This window comes from Beta vulgaris, chromosome 7, assembly GCF_026745355.1.
Source record: "Beta vulgaris subsp. vulgaris cultivar EL10 chromosome 7, EL10.2, whole genome shotgun sequence".
Taxonomy (NCBI): Eukaryota; Viridiplantae; Streptophyta; class Magnoliopsida; order Caryophyllales; family Amaranthaceae; genus Beta; species Beta vulgaris.
In genome coordinates, this window is record NC_079208.1 from 50696099 (window position 1) to 50713962 (window position 17864).

At 37.0% G+C, this 17864-nt stretch overlaps 1 protein-coding gene and 1 non-coding gene across 2 annotated transcripts in view; one reads left to right on the forward strand and one right to left on the reverse strand.

Moving 5' to 3' along the window:
* Positions 1 to 17864, forward strand: part of LOC104899637 (disease resistance protein At4g27190) — an 80118-nt gene that overhangs the window by 46157 nt on the left and 16097 nt on the right. The window lies entirely within an intron of this gene.
* On the reverse strand, positions 15529 to 15635 carry LOC125492128 (small nucleolar RNA R71). The gene has a single exon (XR_007268573.2). It is a non-coding gene; the product is annotated as a small nucleolar RNA R71 (small nucleolar RNA).

Consider the following 17864-nt stretch of genomic DNA (forward strand, 5'->3'; position numbering starts at 1 on the left):
AGCGGAATCGATGTAGATCAATATATGTGAGAGTATATATAGTGTGTCGCGCCCAAGCTAGAGCAGGGAGGCATGCTCTAGCCTCCACGTGTAGAGCAGAGGAAGCTAAAAACCTTTGAGCATGGCTGGTTGAGGAAGCGACCCCTGGAAAATGAGTGACCCATGCTGCCGCTCCTCTTTGTATATGCTTGATCCATGACCCATCTATCCTAAAGAGGGTCTCCGTCCGGAGGAGCCTGCTGATTATAGTGACCAAAGGTGGCAAAGAGCAAAACCTGGGCCGGACCGCCATCCACTGGCGACTTATTAGGTTGTATCATGGGCTGAGAAAAAACTAGGTGTTGTTGTTTGCCAACCTCGATATGTTGTTGAAGTATTTCAACTATGGCTCGAATACGTCTGAAAACCTGATCATTTCGTGCTGTACATATAGCCCACATGGTGCCAATGTCAGCAACCAAGAGGGGACTATCGATACCTTCAGAATCCCTTAATTGACTAATATATTGCAAAAGCAAGACTCAAAGGTTGTTGTAGCATTGTCAATAGCTAGATTCGATAGACTAGAAATAGACCAAGCTTCCAAAGCAAGGGGGCAGTCCGGAAAACATGGTGACGAGATTCAATGTCACCCAAACATATAGGGCATAAATGAGAAGTGCCAAGTCCCCGACAAAATAAATTCTCTGAAGTTGCGAGACTATTCTGCTAGAGCTTCCAAATAAGAAGATTTCATATTGGTGTTCAAGCTCCAAATGATGCGGAAGAAACGCAGATGCAATGGAGTTGTCATGCTACAAATATCATTTTGATGGTGCTTAATAACAAGAGCGTACACAGATCTGGTGGAATACTCACTAAACTTTGTATGTGGCTAGTATAATGCAACTTTGGAAAGGGAGTTAGTGGGAAATTCCATACTAGTATTTGGTGAGCACTGGAAGGGATAAGGAGACTACGAACTTCGCCATTGTTCCACTCTTTGCCATTAGGAGAAATAAGGTCAGCCACTTTTAACCTAGTGGCCACACGTAAAGAAACATCATCCTTCATGATTGGAGTGTGGCCGTGAACCCATTTATCTTGAGAGGCTAGTATACTTCGACCATCGCCAACTTTTCAGGCATAATGCTTCTTTAAGGTGTATGTAGCCTTCAATATTACTCGTGAGCCCTAGGAATAAATTTGCAATCCTTGATTTGTAAGTGAGTAGTATGGTAGGCTCGAGAGATAAGAAGTTGGGGATGCTGTAGAATGTGTCAAGCCTTTTGCATGAATAATACTTCATTAAAAGTGCCAATACTGCAAAGACCAAGACCTCCCAGACCTTTTGTAAGATGTAGGATCGCACGTTCTTTCTAATGTATGCCTTGATTTGACGTTCCTTTCTAGAAAAAACGTGCAAATAGATAGTCAAGCTTGTGCACTATGGTTTAAGGGACGTTGAAAATCGCTAATTGATGCATAATGGTGGGGACGGGGATGGAATTAATAATGATCATTTTCGTTGATTGAGATAAAGCACGATGTTGCCATTGAGAAATTTCCCACGAAATCTTGTCGAGTAGAGGAGTAAAATGTCATACTTTAGAATCCTGAATATCCATCCGTGTACCAAGATACACTCTTAGTGACGTATGAGAAGCCAGTCTAAGAATAGTCTTATAAACCTGTTGTACCTATGGTATATTAGGACTAAATATAACAAAAGTCTTTTAATGGTTCAACATCTGGCCAGAGATAGAGCAAAATCTCTCTATCATTGTTTTGATATAGTGCAAGCTTCATGTGATGCTTTAAACGAGAAGAGTGAATCATCGGCAAAAAAGAGATGCGAAATATTCGGGCCACAGTGACGCATACGAATACCTTGAACTGATGAATATCCACAATTAACGAGGTCATTCGCGATAATATATCCATACAAAACAGAAATAAGCTAAGTATGGAGAAAGAGGATCACCTTGTCTCAAACCGCACTGGAGAGACAAAGGGAGCAGTGATCTTACCATTGACCAAGATTCGGTAGAAGACGGTGGAGATACATTGTTGAATTAACTGGACCCACTCTCCGAAAAACCATAAGCAATAAGTATTTTGAGAAGAAATAGCCGACTCACATGATCATAAGCCTTGTTCATATCTAACTTAAGAGCAACTAAATGACAAGAAAGTGTCCTTTATTTATCAATAATATCCGGTAGTTCATGAGAAATGAGTGTGTTATCCCCCATCTGTCGGCCCGGAGCAAAGAATTTTGAAGTTTATCAATTAGCTTTGGGAGCAACGGTTTCATGCGGTTGACCAGGCATTTCGAAGCATATTTATAGACGACATTACAAAGGCTAATAGATCGTAGGTGATGTACCTCTTCCAGAGAATCAGTTTTCGAAATAAGAACGGGAGAGAACAATTCCATTCTTTTAAGAGAAGTTTCGTTGAGAGAAAACGATTTATTGCTTGAATAACATGATTCCTCGGTATAGGCCAATAGGTTTTGAAAAATTCAGAAGGAAAACCATCTAATCCCGGGGATCTATCGTTGCCTATATCAAACATAGCAGCTTGGATCTGATCATGATCAGAGAAGGGGGCCAACAAAGAATTCGTCTCTTCTTATGAAATAGCAGGGAGATATAGTTCTCGCAAAACCAATTTAATATTATCTTCATATCTTTGAGGATCAAAAAAGTCCGTCCCCGACAATGAGTAAAGGTTTTTGGAAATGAGTTATTATAAGGTGTGCTATAGCTTGTTGATCACCTAGCCAAGTATCATTGTCATCACGGAGCGTAAATATTTGGTTGCACCGATTTCGATGTTTAATTCTATTAAACAGAAAAGAGGGACGGAAGATCTCCAAGCTTAATATGTTGATCTTTATTTCGTTGGCGCCAATAGGAGTAAGCCAAGGAAGCGTCATCCATTAGAGTTCTTCGCCTAGCCTAGTACCCAAACAGGTACCTTGAGAAATATTAGTGACATTGGATCCCAATTCATGAAGCTGAGTGACATGCTAAAGTCGTATCACCTAGTCGAAAATAACCTTAGGTCCACCAACTAGTAGTCAGGGAAGTCAAGATCGAATCCACAAGGAGAAAGTTATATTATTGTAACTGAATTCTAATATTATACTAACTAAATCAGATGGAAAGAGTTGTTTTACTGAACTAAGCAAATAAGAGAATTTAATACAAGAGAATGAATCAATTAATAAAGAACTAGAATTATGGATCACTATGCATACAATTCGGGAAATCAGGTACGAATGATAACTACCTAACAAGTCAATTTATCTAGGGCACATGTAATTTCTCTCGAACATTACCTAGCCGCTCTCGCATGGTCAAGGATCACTCTGTCTAATCAATGAATGAAAGCCTATAAGGCATCTCTCCTCTAGAAGCAGATTCAGTATTGCAATAGTGAAATACAAATCAAGCCTAATTTATAAATCTAGCATGAATGATTCAACCACGGGAACCAATTGAAATATAATGTAATTAGACTAATCCATCAATCCCTTATTGCATACGTAGATCCCCACAACCCTAGAAATAAAACTACTCACTCATATTTATGAAAACAATAACACAATCAGCATAATAATTCATACATGGAATGGTTGCATATAACTATGAGATGAATCTAATCAATAATAGAAAAAGCGGTAAAGAATATTACCTAATTGAAGAACTAGTGAACTTGCAAATAATCCAAAGATTTGATCTTGAATCCAAAGAGAAAAACAATAATAATCTAAGGTTTGTGAAACACTCTAGAGAGAGAACTATGAAAACAAAAGCTAGAATAAAAGGTAAATAAAAGTTGTCTTAGTAATGTTCTAATTTTCGTATATATACTAAACCTAAAACGTAAAGGAAAAGCAATACGAAAATAACTCGAAAAACATTAAAAAAAGATTGTCGGGCCAACCACAAACACGCCCGATGGAATCGTGCTAACGCAACATGCCACATCGATCTTCTTCGCAGCACAAGCGACCCCATACATCACTCTGGCCAACCGCCTGATGGTGTCGAGCTAATCCCGCCCAATGAATTCGGGCTATTGAGTTCATCAGCTTCACAATCTTCGACTCGCAGCAGCGCCCAAACCCACGAAGCACACTCACCCGATGTCGTCAGGCCATCTCGCCCGATCGGGCCAGGTCACCGAACTACAACAGGGCCATACGCTCCCGATTAGTCCCGCAGAAAAACTAATAGTGTCAGTAAAGAGGGAGCCTGATTGGGCTCAGGTCGCCCGGTGAGGCCATGCGAGGCTCGTCTCTTCATTCCTTGGCTTCAAACGCAAAGGCTTCATTTCTTTTTTTCCAAGGCTTCACAAAGTATTCTCGGGACCTCGCAACTAATCATGTATGCCTTGAAACTTCTCCATTCGACTAGGGTAGATGCAAAGTAGAAGAAAATAGCAAAATAGCTCCCTAAAACCTATAAATTATCACAAAATAGAAAACCACAACTAGATGGAGAAAGTTAGTATAAAATGGCTCCTACGAGCACCATTGACATACATTTTAGCTTATAAGTAGGGGAAAAACTCTATTTAAACCCATAACATCACTCAATCATAATTTTATTCCAAATAACTCCCCAGAAAAGCGTTTATCCAAACACCATATTTTGAGACGATCACGAGCAAGGAGTAGCTTTCAAGATAGGGTGTACATAGAAGAGCCTACAATCTGTAGACTCCAAACATCTTGAATTATCTCTTTGACTTCAGGTTGGTTTAAGCACCAAGTTTCAATTTAGTAAGGTCGAGCACGCTTAAGCATAGACGGTTCATTTTGAAGAAAAATCGGAGCATGGTCAGAAGTAGTAATCAGGGAGTTGTGGACTATCGCATTTGGAAACTCATCCAATTAATCAGGAGATGCATAGGCCCGGTCAGTGTCGACTTTTCTGTACGGCGAGTGTCAACTTCTCAATTTTTCGACCAAGTGAACCTCAGACCACTGAAAGGAATATCTTGCAAATTAAGTGCATGTTTCCAAGTTAAAATTCTTCCCGACCCCGGATAAAAGTAGAAACCCCAACTTATTGTTAAACTAATCAACTTAATTAATATGTCCAATAATTAAGAAGTCGGAGTAGGGTTAGAAAAGATGATGAAGACCTCGCCATAGATTGGAGCGATATTGAAGTCGACACTCGCCGTATAGAAACAGTAGATGCCTTACTTTCCCATTCATTGTAGTCACTTTACAAAAGATAAAGAACTTAGAAATACAGATAACATCAACATCAAAGGGGCCCCAACAAAAAAGAACAAGACCCCCCTCGTGCCTCAGGCATATACACCATAAATGAAGCTAGGATTAGTACTATTAAATATATGTTCTACATAAGCAACAATAGACTTAGTTACTTGAAGGAAAAAAGACATGATAGGTGTTGAGATATGAGCCTGAAGATGTAAGGAATTGTCGAATTGTCATTGGCTTTTAATCCTCGACAGTTTTCTGAGAGCATACCCATTAATCCAACAAAGGTTGATTTGGGTCAGCCGCGTCTTTTTTCATATTCTTGTCGTTAGAAAATACCGAGTGATAAAAATTTCTGCTTCGTTTCAAAGACCCAGAGTTGTGAGCAGACGATGCAGAATTAGTCGTCGGCCTTTTCTCGTTGGAAGTGGAACCACTATTCATAGAGCTAGAAGAAACAGAGAGGCTTGCAGAGGGAGGAAACCATTTCATAGGTCGCTGCATAACATCCCTAGCGAAGAAAGTGGGACTGTCTCTACCATAGGTTATATATATATATATATATATATATATATATATATATATATATATAATATATATATTATTATATATATATATATATATATATATATAATATGTTATGTAAAGAAAAAAAATATTGGTAAAATAAAAATGTGATGAAATTATATCAAAATAGAAGTCTATTTGTTGAGAATAAAAATATCTGAATATTTGCATATTTTTTATATTTTTAAAACATATTTTTTGAGATATATGTGAATTTCATGATAAACATATAGTTTTTGTGCGTATAACAAATAATATTTGTGTATACAACATATATTGTTTGTGATGTTTGTGTATAAACGAATAGTGTTTGTGTTAATTTTTCCACAAATCTAAATAATGGTAGAGTACGGTAAAATAAAAATGTCATGAAAATATATCAAAATAGATGTCTATTTGTAGAGGATAATATATATATATTATATATATATATATATATATATATATATATATATATATATATATATATATATATATATATATATATATAGTGAAACTATTGGGTCAGACCCTCTGACCCAATAGGTTCCGTTGGACGGGGCGGGGAACATGTGTTCTTCCTCCCTCCTCCCTTAAAAATTTTCTCTCTCCTGCCTTTTCTTCTCATCTGTGTTCTTCATTTCTCCTTTCCTTTACTTTCCTTTCTTCTTCACCACCACCATCTTCTTCATCATCACCTTCATTATCGGCTTCATTCGGGTCGACAACCGGAACCACTTCACCACCAACATGAGGCTGAGACTCAACTTCATCATCATTATTATCACCCTTGTCGTAGGGGTCCGGTGTCGGGAGCGGTGTAAGTGTAGGCGGATCAACATAAGGGTCTCTCCTATCCTTAGAGTCTATTGAACTTTCCTCTTCTGCTTCGAAATCAGTTCTCTCATTTGATTCGGATTCGTGGACGGTGTCACTCGAAGCAAGTGCATGAGTTGAATGATTTGAATCATCACTACTGTAACTAGACATGTTTTATGTTTGATGTTTGGGTTGATTTTTCAGATACAGTTTATAAAATAAAGAATACCTGAAAAAAATGAAGACTACCTGAAAAAATACAGACCAACTGAAACCCAAGTAAGTCTAACTGAAGCACAAGAACCAACTGAAAAAAAAAGACTAACTGAAAAAAATGAAGACTACCTGAAGAAAAATGAAGATTACCTGAAAAAAAAATGAAGACTACCTGAAAAGAAATAAAGACCAACTGAAACCCAAGTCTAACTGAAACACAAGAACCAACTGAAAAAAAAAGAAGACTAACTGAAAAAAAATGAAGAGTACCTGAAAAAAAAATGAAGACTACCTGAAAAAAAAATAAAGACCAACTGAAACCCAAGTCTAACTGAAGCACAAGAACCAACTGAAAAAAAAGAAGACTAATGGAAAAAAAAATAAAGACTACCTGAAAAAAAATAAAGACCAACTGAAACCCAAGTCTGACTGAAGCACAAGAACCAACTGAAAAAAAAAAAAAGACTAACTGAAAAAAAATGAAGACTACCTGAAAAAAATGAAGACTACCTGAAAAAAAAAAAAGACCAATTGAAACCCAAATAAGTCTAACCGAAGCACAAGAACCAACTGAAAAAAAATGAAGACTAACTGAAAAAAAATGAAGACTACCTGAAAAAAAATGAAGACTACCTGAAAAAAAATAAAGACCAACTGAAACCAAATAAGTCTAACTGAAGTCGTCCGACGAGAATATTGTGTCGGACTATATATATATATATATATATATATATATATATATATATATATATATATATATATAGGGTTGGGTTCTAGTGAGAACTCTCTTATGGTGAGAACCGTGAGAACCACTTAAAATAAGCAAAAACTTCCTAAAATGAGCAAAAAAAAGTAACAAATGAGAAGAAATATAAAATGAGTAGAAAACATTAAGTTATCAAAAACGTAAAATGTACCAAAATGTAAAAGAAGAAAAACGTAAAATGAGCATAAAAAAGTTCAATGAGAAAAAAACGTAAAATGAGCAAAACGTAAAATGAGCAAAAACGTTGATAAATGAGCACAAAATTGTTAAATGAGCAAAACCATAAAATAAGTGAAACAAAAAAATGAGCAAAAATGTTATGAAATGATCAAAATCTTCGTAAAATGAGGAAAAAATGAGTGGTTCTCACGGTTCTCACCATAAGGGTGGTTCTCATATGAACTTAAACATATATATTATATATATATATATATATATATATATATATATATATATGTATGAATATTGGTATTTTTTTTAAAAAAAACTTATTTTTTTAGATATACAAGTTTCAAAATTGCAAGAGTAATACTCTCTGTGTCCCACAATACTCTTTACACTTTCCTTTTTCATCTGTCCCAGAATACTCTCTACACTTCTACTTTGAGACATGATCCACTATTATATTAATCGTTCTACCTTTTAACTATTGACCCACACTCTCTCTCCTCCAAATAAAATAATAACACTATTATTACCTACCAACTCTAACCATGACCCACATTGTCTCTCCTTAATATTAAAATAATACTATTTTTACTAACTACTAACTCATATCACATCTACTTTTCAATAAAATAACAATTGATAACAAAATAATTTATCATCTAAAACTACGTGTCTTGATAAGGGTCAAGAGTATTATAGGACGGAGGGAGTATTTTTTTGGACAAGCAATATCATGACATGTGGCTTTCTTCAAATTCCCTTACACATGCAAGTGGGCTGCTACATGGCTATTAGATGTTTATAAATGTCTAACCCTTAGACATTTATCATTGCTCTTTGAGTTTACCATATTGGAGGTGGAGATAATTGTTCAACTGGAAAAGCACGGAGACAATTATGAACCTCTAAGCAGTAGATAGCTTAGGACATCTAACGAGAAGGAGATTAAGAAACAAAACACCAATAAACAGAGAATTGACCGAAGATTGGAACCTAAACAAATGTGTTTTCCTCGTGAAAGCTGCTTTTCGTTGGCTAGGGTTTACACGCCAAACACTTAAAACTTAATAGGTTAAAGTCAAGCCCAACCATGAGCATGTGCGTCATGGGCCTCGACACAGGGCCTCGGAAAAATGAGAGGCATCCAAATTAAGTTTATATGTATTAATTGTTATAGTAAACATGTGTAAAGTTATATTTGTTTGAGTGGTAAAGGAATTAGTTTGCATTGTTGGCATATTTTTTAGTTACATTGAAGGTAAGAGTTCGAATCTTCCACGACGAGTCCACTCATGGTACACCCGGGTGTACCATGCTCATGGTACACCCAGGGGCATTTTCGTAGTTAATTGCAACTTAAGGGGCACGCTGGTAATTTCGGGGCAATAATTGTTCTTTCTCCTTCTTCCTTCCAAAGCTTAGAAACAGAAAAAATGGAGGAACCAACACAACCTTGCGAATTATTCATGGCGGATTTAACTAGTTCTCTCTCATCTCCTTCCTTCCAAACACAAACAATGGAGATCTAAAATTCGCGAAAAAAAAGAAATTTCCAGATTTGAAATTAAGGAAGAAGATGATGAGCAAATGATAAAGTTTGGGTAAAAGTGTGCTCATTTTCTTAAATGAGTAGAAATAATGAACAAATGATCTGTTGTTGTTGTTGTTGTTGTTGTTCTGTTGTTGTTGTTTCAGTAGTTCTCTCTCACCTCCTTCCTTCCCAACACAACAATGGAGATCTAAAATTCGCGAAAAAAAAGAAATTTTCAGATCTGAAATTAAGGAAGAAGATGATGAGCAAATGATAAAGTTTGGGTAAAAGTGTGCTCATTTTCTTAAATGAGTAGAAATGATGAGCAAATGTTGTTGTTGTTGTTGTTGTTGTTGTTGTGTTCAGTAGTTCTCTTTCACCTCCTTCCTTCCAAACACAACAATGGAGATCTAAAATTCGCGAAAAAAAAAGAAATTTCCAGATTTGAAATTAAGGAAGAGATGATGAGCAAATGATAAAGTTTGGGTAAAAGTGTGCTCATTTTCTTAAATGAGTAGAAATGCTTGTTCATTTTGCTCATTTGCTCATTTTACTCATTTGCTCATTTACTCATTTGCTTATTTACTCATTTGCTCATTTTGTTCATTTGCTGATTTTACTCATTTGCTGAAAATAGCCTTGGGTGTACCATGAGCATGGTACACCCAGGTCTACTATAAAGATTCTCTTCCACGACCCTTTACCATCTTTTATTTTCCCTTTTCAACATTGCTTTATCATTCATTATTAAAAGGGTAAAATAGAACTCAAAATCATTATATTATGGATTATAACATTAACAACATATCTATACTAATATATTAAGAGTTCCTAAGCAAGGAACTATGCCACGTGGTGCAATCTATTAGTGTATTTACTTTATATAAACATGCATATATTAAAAAAAATAAAAAATGCATCTTATAAAATTTGATCCCATAACATCAAGCTTATACACTAAAGGTTTAACCACCAAACCAGAATATTTGGTATTATATTTATGAAGTAAAATGTTAATAAATGAAAATTATAATAATATGAGTAGGCCTAAAAATTAGTTGTTATTAAATAGAAGTTCATGTTCACCGACTAAGGCTTTTTTGCACATCTGCAATTACAAATAGGTTAATTTATAGTAAATGTGAAATTAATTAAATGATTCCAAATTTTTTTCTAATTTAAAATTCAAAAATTACCTTTAAGGTGAGATTCCAAACTTCCTTGTTGGGCTAGAGAGTAGACAATACATCTCTCTTGTCCCTGAATACAACACAAATTTTGTTTGATAATAGAATCATGGTCTAGATGAATTTTTAACTTTATCTCCGTAGCAAATTGTTCGATCTGATGGCTCCCTTCCTTGAGCTTTTTGATCGCTACCTCTCTCCCGTCCTCCAATACGCCCTGATACACCAGTCCGAAAGCGCCCTCTCCAGTCAGACGAGCGCAGGAAAATCCATTGGTTGCCTACAAAAACTCGTCAAAATTGAATACGTCGTGGACTTCAATATCTAAATTGTTTACTTCCCGTTGCGCAACTAGGTCTGTCACTATATCGTTTTTTTGTACATCTGCAATTACAAATAGGTTAATTTATAGTAAATGTGAAATTAATTAAATGATTCCAAATTTTTTTCTAATTTAAAATTCAAAAATTACCTTTAAGGTGAGATTCCAAACTTCCTTGTTGCGCCAGAGAGTAGACAATACATCTCTCTTGTCCCTGAATACAACACAAAATTTTTTTGATAATAGAATCATGGTCTAGATGAATTTTTAACTTCATCTCCGTAGCAAATTTTTCGATCTGAAGGCTCCCTTCCTTGAGCCTTTTGATCGCTACCTCTCTCACGTCCTCCAATACCAGCCTGATACACCAGTCCGAAAGCCCCTCTCCAGCCAAACGAGCGCAGGAAAATCCATTGGTTGCCTGCAAAAACTCGTCAAAATCGAATACGTTATGGACTTCAATATCTAAATTGTTTACTTCCCATTGCGCAACTAGGTCTGTCACTATATCGATTGTTTCATCGTCACCATATAAAATTAGTTCACCATTTTGCAACCAAAACCATATGGGCTTATTTATTTACCAAAGAAATTGGGCTTCCTTATTGGATCATGGTCAATAAGAGCATCCCAGCTCTAGAGATCAAATTATTATGAGTAGTCCCCAACTCTAGAGAAACAAATCAGACATGTGACTTGTGTAGTAACATGCCTTCCGCTTAACCTTCCCCTATCGATCTAACAGGTCCAGCCAGCCGCATGTATAATCTATCGGATGGGGAATTAGAACTTAAACTTACCAAAAGAAGAAAGTTGGATAACATAAAGGTTAATTTAATCTAAACATAATTATGACATCTATTGTTAAGATTTGACAGCTTAAGTAGTATGAGCAGCAAAACCATTAATTGCATAAAAAAAGTTCACCAACTTGCTAACTAAAAGTCATCAAATATGACCCAAAAAAGCAAGGGAGGAATGCAGGAATAGCCAAGATATTCATTAGTTCATTATTTCTGAAAGTTAACACTAATTTTACGAAGGTCAAAGTCGGTACTCAGTTGTTAACTTATCTGTACATGAATTCTCGATCAAATATACACGAAAGCTGAAAAAATTTCATTTAAAGCGACCATGCGCATCAATCAAGCTACTCATAACTCTTGTCCTAAGTCTTCATTGCGTCTACTGCATTCTTGTTGCTCATTAGACCATGCACCAAAAAGAAGACCCACGACTCGTGAACTACCTTAAAATCATCATTTCGACCGTGAATTCTTGTTTTGTTCTTAGATATTAAGCAGAATAGTTGACTGGTACAGAAAGGATGAGTGTTGGTGGCTAAAATGTATCCCTTATGTCGGTGTCCAATGCCTATAATTCTGGCTGACATAACGTTATAGTGAGTAGCCATCAATATACGAGTATTGAAAGAGCTCATTAGGAACATTGTGCTGAAAGCTTCAGGTCAAAAGGATGCCTCAAAGGAGCTGAGAAGCAGTAATAAGAATTATTCTCATTTTTAATTCTCATATGCTGTAAAATTGTCCCATTCTCCAGCTTTCTCTATTGAATGTTCCACAATGTCCATATGTCCTTCGTCATATTTTCAGTAGCCTACTGTTGTTCTATAACAATCTATATTCTGATATTAAGGGAAAATGAAATCCTTACATTTGTAAATAATTTAGGGAATATTGTTTACATTACCATTGTACCAAACAAATACAAAAAAGGGAGAGAAACGTTTAGGATGGAAGGAGTGAAATGTTGTGAACTCAAGATGGCATATGACAAGGCTATGAATGTAATGTAACAGGTTCTTCACTAATGTAACGAGCTATGACACAGTATTAAAATTATCAAGTTGACTCATCTTTATGCTTAAATTTTCGTATAGGCATTTTGGTGCAAATATAGTAGTAGAACTTTATTCTGAACAACCACTTTTAGTCTTCACTAATCTTGAATAGATAAACAATTTCAGCAGCTCCCTTTCTCTTTTGCTTAATGGCATCCACTAGCATCGAACAATCAGACCTGATTAAATGTACAAGTGTGGGAATAATTGTGTGTTAACCTGATCTAGGTTAACCCTGTCATTCAATATATATAGTGTTTACAATACAGACCTATGACTTAATACATTACCATTCTACCCTTTATATATAATATTATCTCTTTACATATAATATTATCCAATACACCCCCTCAATCTTTACGGGGTGAAACAACGGATAGATTGGTACGATGTTTAGTAAACAAGTCAGTAGATAGGCCTTTAGTAAACATGTATGCAACCTGAGATTGTGTAGGAACATGTCGAACAATTAGACCTCCTTTGGCAACCAATTCTCGAACAAAGTGATAGTCAACATCGATATGTTTGCTACGATCATGATGAACTGAATTAGCAGTGAGATAAGTAGCAGAGACATTGTCGCAATAGACAATCACAGGACTACGGAGAAAATGGCCAATGTCTGCAAGAAGTTGCTTGAGCCAAATAGTTTCTGCAGCTGTGTAGGCAACTGCCCTGTATTCAGCTTCAGTGGAGGATTTGGAGACAGTAGGTTGCTTTTTAGAACTGATATGTCACATATATATATAGCATTTAGATGCATTTTGATTGCATTTAGAACTCCTTTTAGAGCATTTAGGTGCATAATGGAATGAATTACGTAAGTTGTGCTCTACTACTCCCCGTTTGCGTGTTTTGTTCATTTTCAGGTTACTTTGATGCAAATTGATTATGATTACCTAAGATCAAGCTTTCAATCTTGAAGATGAAGATATATGCTCAAGGATCACAATGCATCCTTCGGGACAATTTCGATTAGAATGAAGCAAAGAGTTAGCGAAAGAAGTGTAAAAACTGACACTGTTCATATTTTGGCCATAACTTTTGATATACAATTATAATCACAAAATTCCAATTGGGTTGGAAACTAGACTTCAAGGGCTTTCCAATGATAGGTCACACGCCCTAATCCGACATCTGGTTTGAGAGATACAGCCTTCACAAGTTGACGCAAAATTACTGTTTCTCCGCCCGGTCGACCGGGCGGTTTTGCCCGACCGGGCGAAATTATTTTTTCACCAAAATTCAAGGAATGTTAGCCCGGTCAACCGGGCGACCAAATGGGAATTTTCTTACGCGCCCGACCGGGCGGGTTCGCCCGGTCGACCGGGCGGATTTGCTTTTTTGTCGTAAATTTCTGATCACCGTCGCCCGACCGGGTGGTTTCTCGGACGCGTTTTTTCAGGTTTTTTAGCCGGTTTTGTAAAGAGTATTAATAGGTTTTTAATATTTTCGTTTAGACGACTTTATTTTCTACGTTTTTAGGCAAACACTTAGTTTTTCTCTCTAGTTTTGTTGAACTTTTATATTGGAAGATTATATAGATCGTCGATTTCTTTTCATCGTTCTTCAATCATTTGGTATTCTTCTCTACTTAGTTTAATTTATGAATTCTTTTACTTTGATTATGTTTATTGTTTCAATATCATCATGAGTGAGTAGTCTATTTCTAGGGTTTAGAGAGGGAAGCCATGTTTATACCTTTTTATTGTGGTTTGATGTTCTTCAATAATTGGATTGAATTAGAATAATTCCTATTGATTTGTTATACTTGTTTAATTCATGTAATTGCGCAATATCATGAGTTATGTTTAGCTAATAAGAATTAGAATCGAAAGATCATATTCATTAGAGGCTTGTTACAATAGGTAGATTTGATTATGTTGAGCGACCGTACTGGCATATGTTAATCTAGGAGTTGTTAATGCCTGACCAAGGATTAGCGAAATACTTCATTTATTCGAACCTCAATCCAAGTGTTGTTGAACTATATTATATTGATTAAACTGGTATAAGCATGGTGGACCGATCGATTGCCCTAGGCTTTTAATTATTTGATAAATTCCATTTTTCTGCGTTCTAGTTTATCTTAGTTTAGTTATTAATTCTCAATCATTTCCTCTCTGGAAGTATTAGATAATTGAACATAAATCTGTAGAACTCCTCTCCCTGTGGATCGACCCGTATTTGCCAGTTTCTGCTAAACAGACACCGTGCACTTGCGGTATATTTTAAAACAATCAAGTTTTTGGCGCCGTTGCCGGGGAGACGGCTAGTTTCTATAGCTTTCTGATTAATTATTTGACTATTTCTGCTGTCTCATTGGAACTTCAAGTTCCAATTGAGGCCATCTCACTGCACATTTTTCTTTGTTTCTTTTATGCCCAGGTCTAAAAGAACGGTTCTCCAGTTCAGACTGATCCTGATCTTGAGAAAACCATCCGGCAGCTCAAGAAGACACAAAAGAAGAAAAAGCAGTCTCTAATCAGAAAAAAGCCACGGAAGAACCAACTGAACCAATTATGCCTCCTAAGTCGCTGAAATCTTATGGGGTACCTTCTCCTGGCAATGTTCCCACAGGCCCTACTATGCCTGATATACAAGCAGTCAACTTCGAAATCAAGCCTGGCCTCATCAACATGATCCAGCAGAATCAGTTTGTGGCATCCATCTGAAGACCCTGCAAATCATTTACAACGTTTCAACAGCTTTGTCGTACCGTTAAGCACCAAGGGGTCACTCCTGATCAGTTGAAGGTCATGGTCTTTGAATTTTCACTAAAGGACAAGGCACAGAAGTGGCTGAATGATGTTAATGAAACTGAGTGGAGTGCTATATCTGAAGCATTCCTGAAAGAGTACTACCCTCCCACCAAAACTGCAGAAATAAGACACAAGCTTGCCACCTTCCAACAAGAACCCGATGAAACACTGAAGGAAGCATGGAATAGATTCAAGGATCTGCAGAGAGAATGCCCACACCACAATCTGGATAAGTGGTTCATCACCCAAGCATTCTAAATGGTCTACAACCCCATATCAAGAGTACAGTTGATTCATCTGCAGGGGGAGTCTTCTTAGATAAGAGGTGGATGAAGGGTATAATTTTCTGGCCAACTTAGCAGAGAATGATCATAGTTCTTCCAGGACTATTACAAAGAAAAGTTGGATGTTGATGCATATGCCTTGTTGTCTTCACAAGTAGCCCAGTTGAGCATGAAGATGGACTCCTGAAATCTTTGCAGTCTATATTCCTCCTATGAGTATTAATGCAATGTCTTCCATGGCTCCTATTACTTCTTCCTTTTGTGAAGTGTGTGGTGTTCAAGGCCACTTTGGTCATGATTGTTGCTACAATCAACCTGATCCGAATCAAATGGCGCATGCAAATGTTTTTCAGCAAAGACCTCCACACAACCCATACTCTAACACACACAACCCAGGTTGGAGAGAACATCCTAATTTTTCCTACAAGAACAACAATGTTCAAAATCCTCAACCTCCACCACAATCTTCCTACAAACCACATCAAAACCACCACAACAGCTGCTAGAAAACCACATTATCAAGGGGATCCTTAGAACCCCCTCCTGGTTTCAATAGGCCTTCACCCCAAGGCTATCAGCAGCAAACTCCTCATAATACCAGCTCTCAAGAGCCTACTATGTCTGATCTAATGAAAATGATGGTTTCTATGCAGAAAAATCATGAGGAAGCATCAAGAGCTGAAGAACACCACCAAGCATTTGGAGACTCAACTTGCTCAGGTGGCGGAAAATAATGCACAGAGGCAACCAGGTCATCTGCCGGGACAACCCATCCCAAAGGAGACTGTCAATGCCGTTACACTTCGTAGCGGCACTGTTTATGATGCTCCTCCCATGCCCATTGATGATGATGCTCCTAGCAAGGAGAAAGAGTGGTAGAGGAAGAAGCGGAGAAGATTCGATGTCTGAGGTCGAACTAGCTAAGGAAGATCAGACAGGAAAGCGGAGGGAAAAGGTTTCTGAAACGCCTATTACACCAAGGCTACCTTTTCCCCATAGGATGCAGAAGTCGAAGGTCGATCAACAACTTGGTAAGTTCTTGACTATGGTCAAGAACCTTGAGGTAACAATTCCTTTTACTGAACTTATTTCTCAAGTGCCTGTTTATGCTAAGTTTTTGAAAGACATGATTACTAAAAAGAAAGACTTTGGTGGGGTAGATCGAGTCGCTCTAACTGAAGAGTGTAGTGCTGTTTTACAAAATAGAACCCCACCTAAGTTGAAGGATCCTGGTAGTTTTTCCATCCCTTGCCATGTAGGTGCGTTATTTATAGATAAGGCATTGTGTGATTTAGGTGCTTCTGTGTCTGTCATGCCTTTATCTGTTTATAAGAAACTGAATATGGGAGCACTTAAGTGCACTCAAATTACTTTGCAAATGGCCGATCGTTCTATAAAATACCCTCTAGGTGTTTTAGAAGACGTCCCTGTTAGGGTGGGAAAGTTTTATATTCCTGTTGATTTTGTGGTGCTTGATATGGAGGAGGATGCCCAAATTCCTATTATTCTTGGTAGGCCGTTTTTGTGTACAGCTGGTGCTGTTATAGATGTCAAGTCTGGGTCTTTAACTTTGAGTGTTGGTGATGATAATGTCACTTTTAAACTAACCAATGCTGTTAAGTCTCCTATGCTTGAGCAAAATTGCTGCAGGAGGAAAATGTTTGATGAGGGGGGCACTCATTGCCAAGCCCCTCCGATTTGAGATTGAGGAGGTAATATGGTCGTGCGGGACCTTTATAAACCAGCGCTAAGCGGGAGGCAACCCGTAGTTTTTTTTCTCTTATCTTTTTTTTTCTTATTATTTTTTTCATTTTTTCCCTTTTAGAGAGTGAGAGAGCAGGAGCGTACTAACGTTAATTTTTCCTCTAAGCATAGTCCTATAGTTCATCTTGCGGCACTGAGGACATTGCCACGTTCAGCTTGGGGGAGGATTTTTGTATGTATTTTCTCTCTTTTACTACCTTTTAGTGTAGATTTTTGCTTTCTTAGGCCAGATTTATTTGCTTTCAGAAAAAAAAAAACAAATATTGCTGAAAATTACCAAAATACGATTTGACTGGATTGGTGTGATTGTTTCCCTGTGCCCCATGATGTTCTTTGAAAGTATATTTGGGCTCTTTATCTGGATAGTTGGGCACTTGAGATTGTGATGCTGGAAACTCTAAATGCCTT